The 22685-nt window shown below is 48.4% G+C and overlaps 1 long non-coding RNA gene across 2 annotated transcripts; it reads right to left on the minus strand.

The window, feature by feature from the left end:
• Positions 1 to 3007: 3007 nt before the first annotated feature.
• LOC141417573 (uncharacterized) lies at positions 3008 to 22455 on the minus strand. Of its 2 annotated transcripts, XR_012442227.1 has the most exons (3): positions 6524 to 22455; positions 5461 to 5575; positions 3008 to 4454 (listed from the first exon to the last, which is right to left on the minus strand). It is a non-coding gene; the product is annotated as an uncharacterized lncRNA (long non-coding RNA). The 2 variants fall into 2 exon arrangements; XR_012442226.1 differs by having other exon boundaries at positions 5461 to 22455.
• Between the last annotated feature and the right edge of the window lie 230 nt (positions 22456 to 22685).

Here is a 22685-nt window from a genome sequence, read left to right on the forward strand (position 1 = left end):
ATCCAAACTGTCATATGGCCCCCCAGCTCAAACTTCACATTTCCTCCTTTTTCAAACACAGAGGCCAGACAATGGCGTGAAGCCATCTTTCCTGAGCTTGAATTTTTAATGCTGCGTGGCCTGTGAAAGACACTGAAAAATAACAGCTGGAAACCAGTACATTTCTGGGCAATTGTTATTTCTGAAAAGTAGTGAAAGCAAAATGGTCTTTTAAATTTTATCTTCAGCATGAAACTTCTACCCCGGGGTGGGGAAGTACAAAACTCCAACTGACTTTGTTGATTAATGGAAATTTCTAATCATAAAACGTCACCCTAGGAAAACGTAAATAGCAAAATGGCAACTCAGAGACCCTGTGGAGGCAGCTTTCTGGTCCTCTGTGGGGACAGGCTGAGGAAGGAAGGGGGCACTGGATTATGGGATGCAAAGCCTGAGCCCCTGCCTCCCAGACTTCATCTCCAGCATTTACGGGTTGGAAGAGAAAACAGAGGAGGACATTGCTTATTATTTGACCTTTCTAGATCTTCTGACGCAGTGTTTATCACCACGAAGTCTTCCAGTTAAGTCTCGAGTTTCTGCTTCTTAAATAGCTCTTGAACGTACTCGGCGCAAGTCTACAATTCTGTCCATTCTAACTGGCAAGTTTCCAACTTCAAAGAAAACAGAAAACATAATTCCCACCCTCCCCAGCCCTTCCCAGACACACGTGGAACCTGGCGATTCCCTCACTGTTCCCTCCTTGAACTTTGATGTCCTCAGTCACCTCACCAGAGGTGACCTTGAGTTGCATCTGCCCAGGTGTTGAAATGCTTTGCTGCACAAAATTAACACTACCTCTGACTCTGCTCGGTTTGCCCTAGGGGGGGTGTGACATGTCCATACCGCTCATTTGTCTTTCCACACAGACTGGCAGGACCCTCCCACTCTTCTACACGCCCTTGAACGAGAACTAGACCAAGACCCGTGCATCAGTCGCTATCTGTGAAGATGCAGGATGGGTCCTTGAGTGAGTGGAGTGACCACCTCAGGTGTTCCCGAACTTCCACAGATGACAATGAGTCCGGACTCCAACCCACAAACACCCACCCCAAGCCCAGCACCTCAGTGACCCAGGACTAGACCGGCTACTGAGGAAAGCCGGGGAAAGCCAGTGCCTAATGTCAGGGCACTCATTCTCTTGATCACAGCCAACTGGCCTCTAGTATTTGTCAGGCTCTGAAAGTACACGAACATTTTCCTAGTATTTAGGAAAAAACTTGCACGTTCAAGTGGATTTACTAATTATTTTAGCACCAAATGAAGGGCAGTGTTACATTATATCTTGTGAGATGGACTGTTTTTTCTACCTCCCTACTCTATCATTCTCTCTTGTGAGAACAGCCAGGTAGGCTAAGATCCTAATGGCTGTGTGTAGATGGAAGAGATGCAGAGATGAGGTGGTGGTCACTCTGGAGCCACCCGGGCTGGGGAGAGTGAGTGAGGCCACCTGCGCCTGACAGCCTGTGGGCTCTTCCAGGAAGGCATAGGGGAAACCCGGTAGCTTTCCTTCTGTTGCCCAGGGAAGGCATCCTTGTGGGTCTGGAGTAGTGGCCCAGGTCAGGGTCACTTGTGTCCTTGTGGGTCTGGAGTGATAACTCCAAGTCAGGCTGTGGCCCAGGGCTTCAGTGAGAGGTGGTGATATCAAGTCCCACACTGGACTGGGGAATGAGGGAGGTGGCTCCCTGGAAGCCCTGACCTGGTGCTCCCCCCTTGCCCAGCAATTGAATCCAAGAGGAAAGACATGAAGATGCTCCCTGGCCAGCTCTGTAGTCCTGCTGCTGTGTCAGAGTCTGCACCCAGGCAGACTCCCCCAGCCCCAGGAATGGAAGTTCAGAGGGGTAACAGAGTCCCTGACTTAGTGTGACCTTGCCTTCTGCTGAGGCTGAAGCGAAGCTGGAGGGACAGAACTTCCCAGATGAAAAGGCTAAGAGACATTAAAAGTGGTTCTCTCTAGAGATGTGCAAACAGAATTGGGCAGTTTTCTCTGGGGAACAGTGGGAACTGTGGTCCAGCCTGAAGCACTGGACAGGGGTTTAGGATCTCTGCCACCATTTTACTTCTACCCAGTGGCACTAAGAGCCAACCAGAGGCCACTTCACATCTCTGCCAGTGTTCTCTGCACACCTTGGTTTCTAGGAGGCAATGAAGTCTCACTACGTGAAATGAAGAAGAGTCTCACTTGTCACAATTGTGCTACAAGTGCTATCTTCTAATGACAGTTCCTGCAGGCTTGCAGTGTTTGAGAGAGGAGAAGAGTGGGGAGGGACAGGGAGGGCTCAGGGCTGGAGTGCTCAGGAAGCACAGGACGGGGGGGGGTGGAAATGACCCACACTGGCCTCCAGACCTGGAGCAAGAGGCTGCATTCCCTGTGATTGGGCTGTAGGAGCATTCATGAACTGCTGATGGATTGACATGGGAGGTGGGGGAGAAGAAGGAATTGGGATGACAAGGATTGTGGATTAAGCAATACCATGGATGTTTGTGTGAGACAGGCGTGCACATGTGTGGATGTGTTGTGTGTGGACTGAAGAATCCAAGGAGACAACAGGCATGTGACAGGGTGCAGGAACCGCTACCCAAAAATGGCACCTTGGAAGCTGAGGAGACCACAGAAGCAGAAGTTCTCTGACCTCACTTGTCCTGAAGCGGGCCATAGAGACTAGAATTCTTCTTGTCCTTTCTTTCCTGCAGCAGACATCAAACTCAGGAAGGCCTCCCCCACCCCCTCTCCTCTGCTGAAGAGCATCATGTGACATCACTTCAGAAGGGGTAATGCCACAAGGACACCACAATGAAATGGGGCAGGCTGGCCTGACCAGCCCCACCCTGCTTAGCACCACTGGATCCCACCCCATGCTCCAATCAGACCCTGCATGACTTCCATAAAACACACAGACCCCACTTCTTTGGGGTTTCCTTTCTCAAACTCCCAGGTCACATGAAACTCAAATAACTTTACAAACTCTGCTCGTTAACCCATCTTTTTTTACCCTTGTGATGGGCGAGGAGAAATATATTTTTCTTCCCTACGTAGGCAATTGCATTTTCTGATGTGAGACGGAAGGGAGAAAGTTGGGTGGAGATCAAGATGAGGTGGACTCACTTATTGGTCATGACCAGAATCCCAAGGAAAATAAGGCCATCAGAAGAATGGAAGACCCTGGATTTCACTAAGAAACCCTCAGGGAGGAAGAAAGGGCACCAGGAGGCTGTGGCATGGTGGGGTGAAGGCAAGAGAGTGTGGAGAGGGGCATGGGTAGGGGAAGACTCAGCAAGATGAGTCTGCGCTGGGAGCAGAGATGACCTTGGCAAGAGGCCTACAGAGGAAGTGCAGCAGGACAGTGGCCACAGAGGGAGGCCAGTGGCTGCGAAGGGACCAGGCTATAATCAGAGGATCTAGGCCTCATCAGTAGCACCACAGATGGCAGCTCGATGTGAGGCTGGCCTGAGCTCACAGCTTGCTGATGGGCGACCAGCTTGGGGGAGACTATGGGCTGGTCCTTCTCTTCCAAGATGGGTAGCTTGAGAGAGAGGGACCATGCTTCCAAAAGGAACTGATTAGGACATCCCGTCCCCTCAGCTCTCTTTTCCTCTTCTCTCTCTCTGGTGGGTTGGAACCAGCTTCTTCATCATTCTCCTTAGTCCACAGTCTGCCCATGACAAGTCAGCACAAAGCCCCTGGTCTTTTCAGCAGCACCAGGAGAAAGACATATTGTCCCCCTCCCTGGACACTCAGGAAGAAGCATTGCTCAGGACCTCTTCCTGCACAGGCAGAGCCTCTCCAGAGGGCAAGGCCCACGCCTTAAAGCCTGTGTGGCTGCACTCTGGAGGAAGCTACTCTCTCCACCCTGTGGCAGAGTAAGGACAGTGATGAGAGTGGAGGCAGTGTACACAGGGAGCGAGATCAAGGGGGACAATGAGAGGATGTAGTGCCAGTGCAGACAAACCAACCAACAGCTCAGGTCGTGCTCTGAGGGCGTCACCAAGGCTCTGAGCACGACCCTCAGAAGAGACTGAGCCCAAAGGCCCTGGTCCTCAAAGGCAAGTGCCCAGGGCTCAACGCCACTGAAAAATCTCTCCAAAATCCTCGGCACTCCAGATCTGATTGTAGAGTGAGGTGTTCCTGTCACCTAGGAAGGGTCGTTAAGAAGCCTTGCATCCAACTGTTCAGGACAGAAGTGAACGACGGACAACTTCCTGGCTCTGCTCTGAAAACCACACAAAGCTTGGTCCTGTGGCGCATGGTGCTGGCAGTGAGGGTGACGAGGGAGAGCTGTTAGAAGGCGTCAGGATGCACTGGTCAAAAAGCAGAACAGAAGCAGGAGCCCATTTTTGCTCAGAAAGTCTTCACACATTCGGATTACAAGTAGAGATGGAGGAAGAGCCACTGTAAACTGGATGCTTCTGACCGGCCCCTTAAGTGTGGTCAAGATGATAAATTTTATGTTACATGTCAAGTTTTTAAACCTAAGAGAGAATCATCCTACTAACAGATACTTAAGAGACGATGGCTCTGCAGGCATAGTCAAATGGGATTAAGAACCAGACAGCTATAGCTCACTCACGGGAGAGTAAGAGAGAGTGGACAGACCCTCCACCTGCACTGGCTCGCCCATGTCTGAGCTGAGCCAATCTTCACAGCAAGACCACGAACCCTCTGTCACAGTCACAATGGCGCCTCGTTCAGAGCACAGAAACGTCAACCTACAGACATCCCTCTGTGGTCTGTGGTGCTGAGTAGCAAAGTTCTTTCGTGCTCCAGAAATTCAACGTGGGGTGTAACACCGATCCCCACATGGATTTGGCCTGCCTCCCCAGGACCACTCTTCCCCGTGGAGTTGGAGACACCACCCGTAGCCACACACCCTTGGTGGAGAGCTGGGCTCTCCTGAGCCACTGGTGCAACTCATCGGTAGGGACTGAGTAAGTAATTCCCACGGGGGCCAAAAGGCTGGAGGGACCCGATAGTGTAGAACCGTGTGTCCCCACGGGGAGAGGGTCTTGGAGCGGTGTGTGCCAGGAGGACACAGATGCTTTGATTTAAACCGTGTGCTGCTGAACCAGCCCTGCCAACACTCGTGGGCTCGCCCGGCAGACATGGGTTCCCTCCTGCACTGCCCACCCTCAGGGCTCCCACACCACACCACCCACTCTGCAGCCTGGCTGCTTTTAACTCTTCTCTGCCACGCAAGTCAAGGCTTTCCAGCTGCCTTCTGACGTGCTTCCCTCTCCGTGTTGTACCGTTTTGAATTGTGAATAGGTTGAAAATGAATAAATGGACACATTACAGTGGCACTGGTGAGCAGCTGAGCCTGGCTCCTGCCCCGCAGTCACCTCCCACAGGCTCTGGGCTAACGCGATCAATCGCCATAGGACATCCTCATTAACTAAATTGTGGGATTCTCCTTTCTGTTCACTCACCTGCAACGTCTCTGAACGTTCAGAGCCCTGATTTTCAACAGCCTCTTCAGCGTGGAAGCCAGATGTTCACGAGATCCCCTCTGGAATTTAAAGGCAAGTAGGGAGAATCCAGTCACTGTAATAAAACACGGGAAATTAGACGGGAGCCAATCCTCATAATCCCACCATTTTAACAGTGGCTCTCATGTGCAGACACTGTGACATTTTTCATATTGTATTTTATAGCCATAATCAAAAGTGCACAAATAACTTAGTATTTGTGTATTCATTTAATATCATATTAACATTTTTCATGTGGTTTCAAGGCTGCAAAATCACAATTTGTAATGACCACATGATATTCCATTAAGTTAGTTAGTGTCCATTTGCGTAACTACTCACGAATTTGAGCTATTTGGGTCACTCCTAATACTCGCTTGCTTTGTACTCTCTAGATGCACGCATGTTTTTCTACATTTAGATGGTTTAATTAAAATGGAATCTTTTTTGGGTGGTACTGGGATTTTAACTCAGGGCCTCACATTTGCTAGCAGGTGCTCAATCAGCACAAAATGAAATTTTAGAAATAATTTTAGGTGTCAGAAAAAGACATATTTTTGTAGCTTTGGTAAATGTAAATTTTTTCTAAAATGATTATATCATAAGCCATGATGAACAACTTATATGAGGTTATCCCTTCTGTCATTTATAAATTTGTAATTGAAAAAGTTTTAAGTACTGTTTTTCATACAATGGACAGCAGGCAGCATAAGTCTGTGGTTTCTAACACAAGGGGGAAACTGAGGTAGTCCCATAATCACCCAGCTTGCTTCTGGGAGGGAGGTCGGAGTCCAGGTGTGGAGGCCTCTGGGATCCGCAGGACGGAAGAGGCTGTGGGAGGAATGAGGCCTTAGAGCTTCCTGAAGCTCAGGCTAAATGCTGTGTTCTCGTGAGCAGTTTGACAAACTCCTAGTTCTAGTGAGTCACCACTGGGGATAGAACAACTTGGAGAAAGAGCCTCCACCTGGAGAAACCACCCCAGGAAGCGAGTCACAGCGAAGATCCCCCCACTGAGAACCCCAACCTTCAACGGAGACCCCAGCAAGACCAGCGGGCGCTCGGGAACCAGTGACGGGAACCAACAGCTGTCAGAGCTTACGGCAGAAAAGAAGGTTTGAACTCCATCTTTACAGGGAAGAAGAAGAGCAAATTAAACTACAGGAAGCAGAAAAAAAGTAAAAACAGAAGAAATAAATGAAACGGAATACACAAAACCGACGGAGAAAAGTAACAAAGACAAACTCTGCTCTCGGAATTGTTAATGGAGCTGTTGATAATTGTTTAATTAGAAAGGAGAGAGAGAGAGAGACAGAGATGAATAACACCATCTCTGAAGGGACAGATTCCCACGGATGTTAGACAACTATGATGATAACTTTAATATCATATGAGACTGATTTCTCAAAAAAACACAATTTAACAAAAACAGAAAGTCTGAGTAGTCCTGTACCTATTAAAGAAATTCAATTCACAGTTTTTAAAGTCTTTACCCCGAACAAAAAGAAGATACCAAGATCAGAGTCTTTATTCATGAATTCTGTCAGTGGTTTAGAGAAGAAATAATACCAAAGAATTTTCTCAAAAATAATCTATATTAATCCATTTGTAATCAAATCCCAGCAGAATATTTTGAAGAAATTGGCAAGCTACTTCAAAAACGTTTATGAACATGAAAAGGGCCCCTTGAAAATCCCAAAAGGAAGACTAAAGTAGGAGTTACCTGGCCAACTTTTGAGAGATACAATTGTGTTGTTGCCATGAAAAATGGGACGATGGAAGAAAACCCAAAAGAGCTACATTTCTACACTTGATTGACTTTAGCCAGTCCACCACCTTCAATTTGGAAAGAATTTTCCACAAATGATTCTGGAACCACTGGTCATTTCCATAAGAGAGAGAAAGAGAAGAAAAAAAAAAAAAACCAAACTCGAATGAGTTTAGACTTCAAATGAAAAGCTAAAACCCTGAGGGTTTAGAAGAACACACTTAGCATATCGTCACAACGGGGATAAGAAAAGACATCTTGGATAGAATCCAGAAGGAATTGGTCATAAAAGAAGAAACGGATTGAACAATAGACATTATTAAATTAAATACTTTACTCGTGAGAAAACACTGTTCAAAACTGTCAGGCAAAGTGCAGATAAGGAGATAAGGCCCACGATGCATCTCCCTGACAAGGAATTTCTAGTTCTGAGATTCAGTAATAAAAAGACAAGTGACCCAATTTCAAAAATTGTCAAGTCTTTAAAAGACACTTCATGAAGAACAGGTACAAATGGCAACATTGGGAAAATACGAATTAAAACCACCAAGGCCCAGGAAATTGACTCAATGACCTCTGGTGTCGGCCAAGTCGTAGAGACCAGATCAGCCAGAGCCCCTCGGGAACTGTTCTGGCATTTTCTCCTGGAATCCAATGTGCATTTTCACCACGACTCCGCAGGTGTTCCCCTAAAAGAAATGAGCGTGAGAACGTGTTCACAGCAAGACTTGTACCACCGAGTTCCTGGAAAAGTGTTCCAAATTGCTCCAGACGGACACGACCCGAATTGCATTTAACAAAAGAACAAATAAACGCGTGTGGTGTGTCTGCAACGCAAAGCATAAGGCTGGACGGAAACCGACTAACAGACGCACTGACCTCGGAGGAAGCTCGTGCAGTGGGTCCTCTGATCCACAGTGGCTCTGTCCCACGAGGTGACTGTGACACTGACTTAGCAGCCACTTAGCTACCCCTGTCCTGGTGACAATACGGGACTGGGTTCCTGTGAACTCTGCTCACATTTTCAGTAACTCGTTAGTATGTGACCTTGTTTTATGGGTTTAGATTTAAAGACATCATATTCAATACATTCTTATATATACATATTAAATAGCAACATACACATACAGATTGAAGTTATGTTGAATATGTAATATCGATTCAGGAACATTGAATTCATAGTCAATGGCACTTCAGCACTACATTTGAGTGACAGCCGGATCAGCCCCCCTCAAAAAGCACAGCAACGTGAAAAACCCTGCACTGCGTGAACTGTGACGAGGACACGTTTAGACTTGAAACGAGAAGCGGCATTGCCTTGCCAACCTCAGAGTCGGACCTCATTTTCTTGCTGCTTGTCTCGTGTCTCTGACGACCACAAACACCTGGGGGTTGCAAATGCTTTTCAGGCACATTTGCAAATATGAGAGCACCCACAAAAATAAGAGCTACCCACGTCTGGTTCTCTGAGGGTGACATTCCAAGACAGGACAACTAAGGAGCAGAGCGGAGGTTGCTTGTGGGGGAGGGCGTGGATCTCCAGTCTTCCTGAGATCAGGCAAATGTCCTGTGTCCTTTTGCGGGGTGGGATGCACAGTAGAAATCTCTGAGACCTGTAAATGCTACTGTGTGTAAATTAAACCCCGAAAGATAACAGAATTATAAAACAGGAAATTAATCATCTTCTTCCATAAAAGAGAAATAACAGGCAAATGATTTATGACATTGAAAGGTAAATTAAAAACTAATAAAATTAGTGAGACATGAAAAGTAAAATCCTTAATATGTATATCAATGTTATAAGTCACCAAAAACAAATTTCAATGAAAAAATAAGTAAAAGGTGTGAAAAACCCAAGCTGCAGAAGTAGAAGTACAACGTGCCTTTAGTGAAGTGGCTTTCTCAAAGTCACACAACTGTTTTGTTGAAGGACAGGATGAAAGTCAGGTCTGGTTTCTTCACTATTATGTCAGGAGAATAACGATCAATGTCAGCGAAGGTTGAGAACACTGAGGCACGAGAAGACTCCGTCCAGCACTTTCCAAATTAGGATACGGTCACCAGTAGAATTCTCTGCTTAGACTGGCAAAATTCAAGTAATTCTGATTTTTATCAGAATAATCAGTGGGAAAGAACAGACAACTTGGAGAGAAATTTTAGAAATGACAGAGGACAATAACTCACACACACATTGCAATATAAGCATAATTCACGTGTGCAGGTGCAAGTGTACACAGATACCGATGGGAACTGAGTATTACTCCCTCCTGTGCAGACGTGTTAAGAGAAAGGTGCCCGTTAGCTCACAAATTGCACTGGAATATTAAGTAGAGTCACTGGGGGACCTAGTTCATTGCAGAGCCTCACCACACCGTCAGCTAACATCTTGACGCAGAATCAAATACAAATGAAACATGTGAGACTAACACTCTGGGCATAGAACCAAGTGCCAAAGCCCTTCGAGGGCAAGAGGCAATGCTTGCAAATTCTTGATTTGTCCGAGTATGATGAACTTGAGCTGATTACTCACCAATCCATAGATGAAAACAAGGGCAGGTTTTGCCATGGAGAAGCTTGTTTTTAAATAAGATTTTAATTATACTGTAGTGTAATATTTACACGGGAAGATGCCCAAATCGTAAGTGTGCAACCATTAACCATCCTGAGAACCAAAGTAGCCTCTATTCCAACTTCCAATACCCAAGGTGGATTTGACTAATTGCAAACCCTCTGGACAGGGAATCCTGCAGCGCGGATTGCTTGGTGAGGACTGGTCAACACTGTATTGGTGAAATTCCTCCCATTATTCTGTGCCACAGTGACCCATTTCTTGTTCATGTCGTATTCGTTCTACTGTTTGCAGTTTTGAGCTGTAGAAATACGCTGACATAAACTCCATTGTAGACGTCTCTTGGTGCACTAAGCCCACAGAAGGAAGGCACGTGACCTGCTTAGAGGGACGTGCCGAGCAGGGAGTGAGAGGTCCGGCTTCACCTTCTCAACGTGGTGCTCCCTCCTCAGTCACTCAGGGCCGGGGTGGTGAAATCAGCCTGTTCTGTGTCCCTCCTTGACTGGATGTGTGATGACGCTGGGTGTTTGGTACCGTTACTCAGGCCTTTCATTGCTCTGACAAACACCTGAGAGAAATGACTTGAGGGAGGAAAGATTTATCTTGATTCACGGTTTCTGAGGTTTCAGTCCACCATCCGAGGAGGGTGTGGTGGAGGAGAACTGCTCACATCATGGTGGCCAAGAAACAGAGAGAGAGGGAAGGAGGGGAGAGGGAGAGAGAGAGAGAGAAGGAGAGGGGAGGAGGGAGGGAGGGAAAGAGGGAGGGAGAGAGGAAGAAGAGAGAGGGAAAGAGTAAGAAGAGAGAGGGAGGGAAGGGAAGAAAAGGAGCGAGAAGGAGGGAGGGAGGAAGGAGAGAGAGAGGAGAGGAGGAGGGAGGGAGGGAAGGAAGGAGAGAGGGAGGGAAGAAGGGAGGGAGAGGGAGGGAGGGAACGCCTGTGCTTTTCATCCTGCACCCTGCATCATGTTTCATTTTTTGTTTATTATGATGTTTTGATGCCTGAACAACTCCCAGGCTGGAGAGAGCCTGGCCCTTGCTGGGCGAGCCAATTCCCACAGCAGCAAGGGCCAGGCTGATGCCTTCAGTGTGCTACTACCCAACTCAAAGCCAGGCCTCCCCGGGGACCTTGCCTCACAGGACACACATCGCTCTGCCTCGATCAACAGAAGGCCTGGTGCCAGGCAACAGAAGTCCAGCCCTATAGCTCAGAACCCCCTGGAATTCCGCAAACCAGCCAACCCCACATGGCCTACCCACTCTCCTTTGCCTTTCCTCAGAAACCCCTCACTCCCGACTCCTATAGCTGACCTGTGTGGTGGCTGGGCCTTGTCTCCAAGCCCTGTGGGTGTGATGGCTGTTTGGCTGACCCTCCGCTCTACCTCTGGTAACCACACCTGCCCAACCTCATCCAAGAGGACTAACGAAGCCCTTGTCAATTTGGTGAATCTTGACCTTCTTCCAGATCCTCCCTGTCTTCCGTCCCCTGGGGATTCCATCAGCACCTCACATATGACCGAGCCAGGAGCTGGAGAGGACGCTGGTGCTCAGTCTTTGGGGACTGCACTGCAGTTCCATGAAGCTGTGAGAGTACCAGCAACTAGTGTCCCCTGTGCACTGCCAGAGAGTCTGGAGTACCTTGCACCTCCAGACACCTGTGCACCCACCCAGCCTCCAAGCACGGCCGTCTCTGGGGCGGGGGTAGGGGGAGGAGATCTTCCAACATTTCCAAAATAATCTGGAACGCTATCATTTCTGGGGACATCTCCCCAGTGTTTTAAAGTTGGTGACCAATTAAATGTTTCAGGTCTACGACTGCCAGCTGGACCCAGGGACCAGCTGGCTTGACTCAGACCACATGGATGGTGATGCTCCCGTGAGAGTCAAGTGAGAAACCCTATGCTCTCGTTTTCCTATTAAATTGGCACAGCAAAGGTGACAGTGCTATTAATTCAGTCCTGGCCTGTCGTAAAGGAAGCGCAGAAGTCAGCTGCGTGTATTGGAGACGCCAGAGGACTCCAACATCATCGTCTCTAAAACAGGAACGGTAAAGCCCTCCCCTGACAGACCTTACAAGGTCGCCATGAGGATCAAAGGCGCCACGATGCTGACGTGGTCTGGATGCACAGACGTGCCGTCAGCAGATCACATTTGTGGGATTTGCTGCGAGACGAGGAGGGGGCATGAGGAGACCTGCGGGTGCTCCCCCCACCCCAACGCGGATGCTTTCCTCGGTCAGAGTCAGCATGGATGTTTGCATATTTACAATAACTGCTTGTGACAAGGGTACTGCCGACCAGGGAGCTGGACAGAAAAAGAACAGTCCCCCTCCAGGTCACATGGCTTCAGAAGGATTGCCAACTGCACGTATGTGGGTTGTATTATCCAGAGAGACCAGAACAGTTCGATGCGTGGAGAAGGAACTCACACCTAATATTCTTTGCTCGCTGGAAGGTCGGCCCGCCGGAGGACGTCCGTCTAGAGTAAAGTGCACAGTAGCAGAGAGATGTGGCTGGTCAGACAGGGTCCATGCCCACTGCCCAGCTGTCTCTGAGCAGATAAACAGAACAGGCAGAGAGAGAGTCCAGTGCAGAGACCGCTGATCAGAGAAGCACTTTGGTTTTCCAGTCTTCTTTGTTATTCTGCTAACATTATTTATTCATGATAACAGAGCTAGACTTCGCCCTAGGGCCAGCCTAGCAGATGTGAGCTCAGGCAACGTGCATGAGGGTACATGTGTGCACCCAATGTGTACCGGGAGGAGTAAAAGCTTCCCAAACCACAAGACTACCTTACGAGTCTTACAAAGCTTGAAATTTCAAAGCACTCTCTACGTGTTCTCTCATAAGCATTGCATTGTGACAAGCTTCATACTGCTGGGTTTGACAGGGCAGCTCGAGGACCTGAGGTTTCAGGTCACAAGCACAAACTGACTGTTGCAGCTGTCTCCTGGTAAGAAGGGCTCTTTCCTGCCCAAGTCTTGAGCTCTAAGATGAAGTGGCACTGTGCAGGGTTCAACGATGGGCAGCCCTGACATGGAGCCAGCTCACACCTCCCTCCACAAACATACCCACATGTACACCTGCAAACATATTCAGCCCTGTGTCCTCCCAGGCCTCACCTGGTGTGGACAGCTGGCTGGCTCTGAGAAGAGAGAATAGCACAGAGCAGGTGCACACCACAGGAAGTGCTGAAGAGAAATGCAGAAGGGCAAGCCACGCCAGAGAAGAGAGACCACGCCTAGGAAAGTGCACAAGTAGCACGAGGTAGAACCTGGAGCTGAGTCTGCACCAGCTGCCACCTGGAGACCTCGGGCTACGCTTGCTCCCCTTGGCTGTGCAAACACAGTAAGGGAAGAAGACCCGGCCCACTTGCCCAAGGGCAGTGGGCAATCCCTATGGGGAAAGCATCCACAGCTCTTGTTCTGACTGGTTCAAAACGCTGGCGTCCCCTCTGTACCGTGACCCCACACATGCTGATCCTGATCACCCTCAGGAGGCCCGGTGGCAGGACATTTTCCCCATTCACGATGGATCACATGCCACAGGAAGAGAGGGCTCTGGTCAAGGGTTTTGCTCCCAGTCCTCTTCTACAAAACGTCTTTTAACAATTTTTGTGAAAATAAAACTCACCTGATTGTCGAGTTTTCTGCTGTCAACAGCTAGGGAAGACAGCTTATTTCTTGAATAACAGAATTACATTGTGAAAACCCTTTAACAAGGTGGAATGATGGACCTGAACTGAGTTACTGAAATTAACTGAATCAATGAGAAGTCCTAAACCCAGGTCATCGTGACATAAGAAGCAAATGACAGCAATCATTGGTTTGATTGGAGGTGGCACTGGTTTGTCTCAGAGTCCTAGGAATTCCGCTCCAATCTGTCACCCACTAAATGTGTGACCTTAGACACATTTAAAAAATATGTTTAGTTAACTTGTCTAAACCTTCATGTCTCAACTGTAATATAGGAACTGTAATGCTGTCTACCTGTTAGTGTGACTTGTGAATTAAAGGTGACAGAGTCTGACTCGTGGTGCGCACAGATAAGGCTAGCTAAGTATCAGAGCCAGACTCCGTGAGCACATGAAGGCACGGGAAACCAGTGTTTCAGTTTGAACCGGCAGGTGTGACCATCTTTGTAAGAATTTGTGTGGTTTGCAATGACGCTGGCTTCCTTGAGAGAGGCCAGGAGACAGCAGAGTAGACTGGGGCTGGCAACTGGGGTAGATGACCTGTCTCTTCCTCTGCTCCTCCAGTCTCTTCTGTCAGCTTTCTCCCTCACCTCCCATTTTCCATCCAAGCCCTGGATTGTTTAAAATCTCCAGGGACCCTTTTGTTCTCTTTATAATATACTCCCAGAAATGTGGATCCTGAGAGACTGATTTGGTTCCATCTGGAAGTGGCACTTCGGTCTTCCCACTGGGGAAGATGTGCTTGCACCAAGTCCCAGGAAAGGTGTCAAGAGGATATTGTGGGGGTGGGGAGCACCCATGGGGCCTGGGGAGGAACAGAAAGGGACTCCATTTCTCCACTGGTGGGGGCTGTGAATGAAAGGTTCTGTTACCAGGATCTAAGGTCCACACTGCCTGCGTACCACTCTACCAAAAAAAAAAAAAAAAAAAGCAGGTGACAGAAATGAGTGGAAGGAAGTAGAGTCACTTAAGGCTGGACCTGAGGAAGTGCTCTGTCTCACATCTCTATTTTGGGGGTATCAGGGAATGCAAAGGGGTTACAGTGAAGCAAAGAGTGGGTGGGGTCTTTCTCCCCAGAGTCTCCTCTCCTTTTCTTTGAAAGTCACCCAGACCTGGGACCTGGACCATGTAGGGCTTGCATGGAGTGAGCTTTTTCTCCCTCCTGTTGCTACCAAACCTAACTAGGCTAACTGTCCTTCCTCAGGAAGGACAAATGATAGAAGACAGACGTGCATAAAGCTGGGGCCAGGTGTGTTGGGCACTCAGATGGAGACGCACAGCAGCCTCGCTGGTTTTTTACTTCTCCTCTCTTTACTCTGCTTCTTTTCTCATCTTTAAAACCTTACTTCTAAAGTCTTTCTTCTGTTCTGTTCTTTAAAGTCTCTTTCCTTAGACTCACTCTGTCCCATGTTCTCTCTTAGCTTTTCTTTAGCATAATCGCTCTTAAAGTCTTTGCCCTCAGATTTGCACTGTCCCATGTTCTCTCTTTAGCTTTCTTAAAGCCTCTGTGCTCAGACTTGCAACCAACAACAGCTGCACCTAAAAACTGCATATGCATAACTCTTAGAGTCTCGGTCCTTAGACTCCCACTGTCCCGTGTTCTCTTAGCTTTTCTTTAGCTTAGCTTTTCTAAAGTTCTCAGTGCAGACTTGCACTGTCCCATGTTCCCTTTAATCTCTAGCACAACTCAGCAGTCAGCTGTGTCATTCAGCAAGCAGCCCACCAATCAAAAAAAAAAAACCCCAACCCTCTTCAGCAAGAGTCTTTTATATCCAGTGGTAGGAGGTGGAGCAACAGTTCTCAGGGAGGGGTGTGACATTGTAATAAGAGAAACCTGCCATTCCTACTTCTCTGAATGTAAACAACGTAGGAAAAATAGTGCATCTTGCACTTCTCTCTCTCTTCTGCAGCTGGGGCTGTGCTAAACTCAGCCTGTAGATCACTGGGCAAAACTGTGCTTATGACAAGTTCTCATAGGCTTCTCATAATCCACTCCCGACACCTGCACCTGCTTTTTCTTTCCAGACAAACGCACTGCCATTCTGCTGAGGAGGGGAGAAGGTTACAGAGCCTAGAACACCACATGAGAGGACTGGGTCACTGAAGGACTAGAGAAAGGCAATTCAGCAGTTCTCACCTGCTCCGATACAGTTCAGGATCAACTCAGGGTGAAAGTATCACCTTCCGCACCCACGCCTATGTGGGACCACGTAGCATCGCTCTTGAGAGAGAGTACGTGCAGCACACTGGTACTTTACAAACTATCCAGAATATTCAAAGACAGCTCCACATTGCACATAAAATACTCCCACCACCAACATCAAATTAACATGCATTACCCACGCACCATTCTGCCAATGCTTTAAGTTATTACTCATAAAAATATCACTGCATTTGGGAATAATCCACAGGCTAGAATTTCTAACTTCAAAAGCAGTTGCAAATAGGCCCAGTGACATGGAATAAGCTGAAGGCATTACTTCCATTACCAAGGTGATTTTCTTCCATTCTGCAACAATTAGTCATCTGGACCCTGTTTTAGGAGATGGTGACTTTAACTTTGAATGAAAAACACAAAATCTTTGCCCATATGCAGAAATTATTTCAAACATTTTTTGAAGCATTTAGAAATTGCTTTTGTGGAAAAGCACTTACTCCTTATTTGAGCCCACAATTAACTAAAAGCTGCAGAAAATTTACTACACCTGTCTCCGTCTTGCATCCGTCTCCTTTCTCTGAGTCTCTCCTATAGTCATCTGGTATTCTGGAAATGACAGGCCTGAAAGATAACATCTTTAAGGCAAGGGACAGAAAATACCCTGCTAGGAACAGCAGAGCCTCACAGACACAGGACAGATCGTCCCCAAAGGAGGACAGCTACCTGTGAGGATGAGGCTGTACCCTGGAGCAGGAGTGAGCATCTCGGTGGGACCAGAGTACTTCCTTAACTCCTCTCAGAAGCATCACTGAGGTAGTGATCAACCAGGCCACTTAACTGGCTCGGGACCACTTAACTGTGCACGCCTCTTGCCCCCTGACCGATCCTTTCTCTACCTGAACCTCAGGCTCATTTCTGTACCTCGAAGGTGGGTTGAAGTGCTTTCTTTGCCTGTTCCCATGCATAGTCTGCCTGAACCATGTACTAAACCTCCTTTCTCTCACACTAAACCACGCTATTCTTCCGTATTTAGTGATTCGGGGGTGAGCAGCAAGACCTGACATCAGTTCTAGGCCTCTGACCTCTGACCTCATACTCAGGTGACAAGTGTGGAATGCAATTTCCTGATAATATGTTTGCCACCATGTGGGTGGAAATGCCCACAGTCAGAGAGCCTGGGCCTAAGGACTCCAAACACACCAGCCTGAACAGTCAGTCGCCTTGCCCACCATGGGCGTGGTTCACAGCTAAGGAGGGACAGTGAAGAATGAGAGAGGATCTTGTACAGGTCTGTGCTTCTTTCCCTTTGAGCCCGTCGAGAGATAAGGGCGGAGACCACAGGCACAGCACACACAGCCACACTCCCTGTGACACAAAATGTGTCTTATTTCCTATCTAGTGCCTAAGCTATCCCAGAAGCTTGACAAATGTTTGTTAAGCTGAAAAACCTGGCCTAACAGGCTGGCACTACAGCTCATATTTCTATACGTAGGATTTACTGTTGCCTATTCACTCGTGCACTCCGAGTTTTAGAGTGTGGTTGTATATGAGCTGTGTGTACCACACTGAGACGCTCATCTTTCTCCCAGCTTCTTGTTCCTCATTTTACCCTTTAAAACTCATTTTTAATTGCAAGATAAGCAATCAGTGAAAAGATGGAAAGAAAAACTTTTTCCTGCCACCCAGCAGTCCCTGGTAGAAACAGTTTGGAAAACTCACTTCTATCTCTTTTGTGATGTGTAACTGAAGAACTAAGAGTTCCTAGCTCATGCTAAAGAGGATAAAAGATGATCAAGGTCAATTTGCAGACATGAGTGGTTAGCCTGACCTTGCAGTGGAAGCCCGGAGCCATTTCCGAGTTTGAGCAGATCCTTGTGTGGCCCCAACTTGGCCTTGGGAGGTGATGGCTTGTGGTGAGGAAAGGAGCTGGCTGGATACTGTTTCCTATGGACCAGGAGAGCTTTGGCAGGGTGTGAAAGGAGAATGAAGGAAGCAGGACAGGCAGTGCTCCCCTGGTGTGCAGGGACCAGCTGGAGACACGGCATGAAAGAAAACAAGATCAAGCTTGTGTGTCTGATCCAGCAGACATCAACTGAGCTGGCCTCACTTCTGGGCAGGTGGGGGCATCACACGCCTGTACACCTGGGCACCAGACAAGTCTGCCTGTACCAGAGGACCACGCATCCAGGTGGAAGACTAGAAGTGCTTAAGGGGAGAGAGCGTAATGTGCAGAGCGGAAGGAGGCCCTAAGCACACATCTGAGGAAGCAGTGATGTAGCTGAAGAAGGACTCTGATTCCCACACCAATTAAATAATTCATATGCTAACCATGGGGCTCCCACCGTTTCACGACTTGCCTGAGAGAACTTGATCTCAGGAAGCACCGCTCTCTCTCTTCATGTATTATTTCTGCTCTCCAAATACTGAGTGATATGCAACAAAAGGGAAGAAGACTTGCTTTGCGTTAGCTGAAAGAGGCTCTATTTTCGTCTTAAGACATGAAAAGGAAAGACGTTTTCCTTTTCTGCTAACATCTGCACGGCGCCATCCGGTACACTCGCTTCCTCCTCGGCAGAAGAGGGATGATTCTCTCTGCCTGGCGAGGTTATTAGGGTGAGGATGACTTACGCAAGTCATTAGGGAGGCTACTGACCCTGTGGATCCTGTATGGCCATCTGCTACCCTGCATCTCACTTCCACTGAAGTTCCTTCCATGGTGGTTAATTCCCACTGCCTCTGTGACTTTAGCTCTCCGTCCTAGAGGTGCCCGATGGAGCTGCTGGCAGAAGCCCACATCCAGTGACATCAGGCTGTTAGCCTGACACCAGCTCGGTAGATTTATTTCATGGAAGTCAGCAAATGCCATACATTGGTTTGGCATAAATTTAGTTTGGATTTGGTTTTGGAGTCACATTACTAGTGCCTCCGGTGTTGCCACTGATTTTGCCTCTGTGCAAGTCACAGATGACTTGTGTCTCGATAAGGACAGTGGTCAGCACCCGTCTTCTAACTCAGGCTCTCTGCAGGGTCTAACCGGGAACTCTGCTCCTTTGAGTATTTCCTCTTGGTCAATACAGCTTTCTACCTTATCATCTGGATCTTTTCAAAATCACTCCTCTACAAACTTCTAAATGCTAGCGTGCCCAAGCTGTGTCCTTTGGTCTTCTCTCTTCGAAACACTGTTCTGGCCCCAGTTGGTCTTGTGCAGCTCTGTGGCTGTAGAGATCAAGTATGCAGTGACCCTAACACCGCCCACTCAGCACCTCTGCCTGCGTGCTAATAAAGGTTCCCGCTCAACCTGGCCAGCCACTGCTGCCCATCACACCCCTCACCACCCCTACGTGTCTCCTCCCGGAGGCTTCTCTGCCTCAGCAAATGGTGCTGCCACTTACCATTGCTCAGGCCGGCAATGTAGAGCTCCCTCACACGCTGACAAAGGAGCCTAACTTAGCTTCATGGAGACCAGGACGCAAGGCTGACAGCACAGCTATGAACATCAGACGGAAGGCTGAGGAATGGTGGCTGGGCTGACGCAGCAGGAAGCAGCTCCAGATGCGTTTGCAAGGATGGTTTGAACAATCCTTGTCTAATAGAGACTATTGTTTAGGCAACAGCAAGTCATCAAAGGCTCTGAGGCTGATCTGACCATTGGTTTAGAAACATAACTCTGAGCATAAAGACAAAGTATGGGAAATTAGAGACAGAAAACCCAGGTAGAAACCCATAGTGATCATCCAAGAGACGACAAGGACCTGAACCTCCAGCAGACAGAACAACAGGCATAAAATGGCCCATGCAGGAGGCAGGGGGGTGGCTGGGCTGGATATGGGATAAGAAAAGGAGGGGCAAAAGGTCACCATGAGTGCTCCCGTCAGTCTTTCCTGGAACATGGAAACACTGAGAGCAAAAGCTGAGTGGCAGTCAGATTTCTAAAAGGAAAAATATGACTTTGACTCTATTAGTCACATTGTGTTTGAGATGTCTGTGGTGGAGAGGTCTGGCTGAATTGAACCTCAAACAAGAAGGCAAAGCTGCAGAGTGACTTACGGGCAGTGAGCCCCACGTAACTGTGAATTGAGACCATGCAGTGACTGTCCAATGAAGATTTCAATGAATCTTACACCTTTGGGAACAACAGGACGGTGTGAAACTTGGGGTGGATGAAATTGCCCAGTGAGGAGGGAGCTCTGAGGACAGGGAGCGTGCATCTCTGAAGCCCAGTCATGGAGTGAGACTTTGAGCCAGGAACCCAGAGGAGAAGATCGGTCCAACAAGGAACAGATGGTTCCAACACTGCCCGTTCCTACTGCGATGTACAACAGAGAGAGCGCAGAGAAATGCTGTTGGGTCTGGCGGTCAGGTGCGAGAAGAATTTAATGAGAGGTGGGAGCAGAGACCTCACTATCCAGGTTGAGGATGAGTACAATCCCAGACCCCAAGGATACAGACATGCCTGACAGTGCTGAGACTGTAAAATGCCAGAGACCCCACAATCAGGTTTTGTGGTTCTCTGTGGTGCTGTGGCCATCAGTCGGTCTTTCAGTCTCTCTGTCATGCAGGGATATTCCCATTGTGAAAGTTCTGTTCAACTTTCTATCATGGGTCTAAACAAAACCACAAATTTTAGCCCAATATCAAACTTCAGCTGACATCTGCAGCAGGCTGTGTCTAGGAATAAAAGTTGTCATTCTGTGACAATGTCCCCCTCATTCAGGAAGTCTTTCAGTAGCTCAAGAAAATTCTTTCCTGCCTTGGCAGGAGAGAGGGATTTCCTTATGACTGAGAAAAAATATGAAGGAAGAGGGAGCCATATTTTCTTGAAAGCATAACTGAGTGACGGGGTGCAGACAGGTTGAGAACTATCAGGGCAGTTTTCTTAGTGGCCGTGATTTCACATTTCCCATGACTGTCACAAGTGAAGAGTTGGCTCCACAAGAAAGAGCCTTACCAGGAGAGAGAAAGGGGTTGGGGTTGGGGTTTAGAGTGCCTCATGGTTAAGTGTTGGCTCTATCTTTCCCAGCCAAGTCAGTCCTCTGTTCCCAAAGTGGCTGCTCTCATCTCCCATGTGACACTGGCTTTAAATCAGTCCTCCCAGGACCAGAGCCCCATGGGGACATCTGGCTCTGTCGTGGCCCTGGACACAGATCTGATTCTGTGCTCTGCTTTGCCCAGGTCTGTGGCTTGCTGATGGGACAGAAACATGAGACACTGCCCAGAACACGGAATGGTCACATTCACCATGGTGAATGGACATGCTGAGGACCTCTGTGGCCACCGAGACACTGTGGTCTCTGTCTCAGAGTCTGGAAAGGTTCAGGTTTTCCTGGGTAGAGATGCTGTGACTCAGGTCAAAATGTCACCCTGATCATCCACAGCAACCTAAGCCAGGCAGAGCCACCCTTCTCTGCTCACCCTTGAAAGCCACTGGGTAAGACAACCGTGTGGTGAATCAGAGACGGCCTTTTGTGCATTGCATGGCCGTTCTGTTGACATGGGCTTCCCTGGTTTTCTTTTCCCCTCACAGGTGTCCCCGCCTCCATCTGTCCTTGTTTTCATTTTCTCATCAGCTCCTCCTGTATTTTTGTGACTGCACACGTTTATTGTCATCTCCATTTCTTGAACCTTCTCATACTTCCAGAAGAGTCTTTGCCCAAAGCCTGTATTCTCAGTTTCCCTTCCTCCCTCCCTGGATCTCAGTCCAGGTCTTCTTACTCGTGCTGCTCGTGAAGGACGAGGAGCAGCCGCTGTTTTGTCCAGGCCAGGATAAGCTGGGCCTGGGGTTTATATTTACTGCAAGCTTGGAGGTGAGCAAAGCCAGGTCGTGCTCCCTGTGTCCCGAACAGGTGTTCTTGTCCTGCCGGGGAGCTGAAGCCCCCTTTGCGGTAAAGAAGAGGGGCTTTAAGTCACTAGAAGTCACCCGGGGGCTCTCAGTAGTCAGGAATGGCCCCTGCCCTTCAGAAGAAACGTCAATGCATAGGGTAAGAAAAGGACCCCAAATAGGAAAAGCCCCAACATTGCAAAAGCCCTGACTGCAAAGTCAGGCCAAAGAGGTCATTGGAGTGGGCGGGTCAAGGGGAATGGGGAATCTAGGGGGCTGGCATTGGAATGCACTTTGGGGGACCCGCAGGGCAGGGCCTGGAGTCTGCACTTCCACCAGCTCAAGTTTAGGAACTGCAGTGGGTGGGGCAGGCGGTGGAAGGCTCTGGCAAGTTCTGGTTGGCGCACCACTCTGCATTTTGGGCAGGGGTTTTACTGCACGGTAAATAGAAGTTTCTCAGAGTGTCCCTGTCTCTAGAGACCTCATGGGGTTTGGGGGAAGAGGGGCCACAGAACCACACACCGGAAGCACTCCTTTTTAACTAGTAACAACCGTCACCCCGAGCTGAGGGCCCCTCTGGAGAGTCGTTCCCTTAGAAAGAGCACGATGGCCTTGGCTGGACTGGATTCTCCTCTCTCTTCATTCTGTTTGCCCCTCATTTTAAAAGAATGAAATGTTGCTTTACTTATTTATTTTCATGGTATGGAGGCTGACCCCAGGGCCTGTGCTTGCCAGGCAGGTGCTCTACCACTTGAGCCATACTCCAGCCCTTCTCTGCTTTAGTTAATTTTCAGGTCTTACATTTTTGCCAGGCCGGCCTCAGTCCAATCTTCCTACCCATGCCTCCCACAGAGTTGGGGGACTGTGTGTCACCACATCCAGCTTGTTCTTTGAGACAGTATCTTGCAAATTTTTTTGCTGGGGCTGACCTTGAACCACCATCCTCCTGATCTCTGCTTCCCAAGTATCTGGGATTATAGGCAAGAGCCACCACACCCACCCACCCATCCCCTGCCTTTTTAAGAAGACTTCAATATGTATGAACCCCTCAGAGATCTTGCACATGTCAACTTCATGTTTCAGATGTTCAAACTAAGAATGGAGTGATCAGTTCAGAGCCACCCAAGAGGCAAGAAGGACTTCCAGCCTCTAGTCTTGAAGTCCCGGATTCGTCTAAAGCCCCACA

This window comes from Castor canadensis, chromosome 15, assembly GCF_047511655.1.
Source record: "Castor canadensis chromosome 15, mCasCan1.hap1v2, whole genome shotgun sequence".
In the NCBI taxonomy this organism is placed as follows: Eukaryota; Metazoa; Chordata; class Mammalia; order Rodentia; family Castoridae; genus Castor; species Castor canadensis.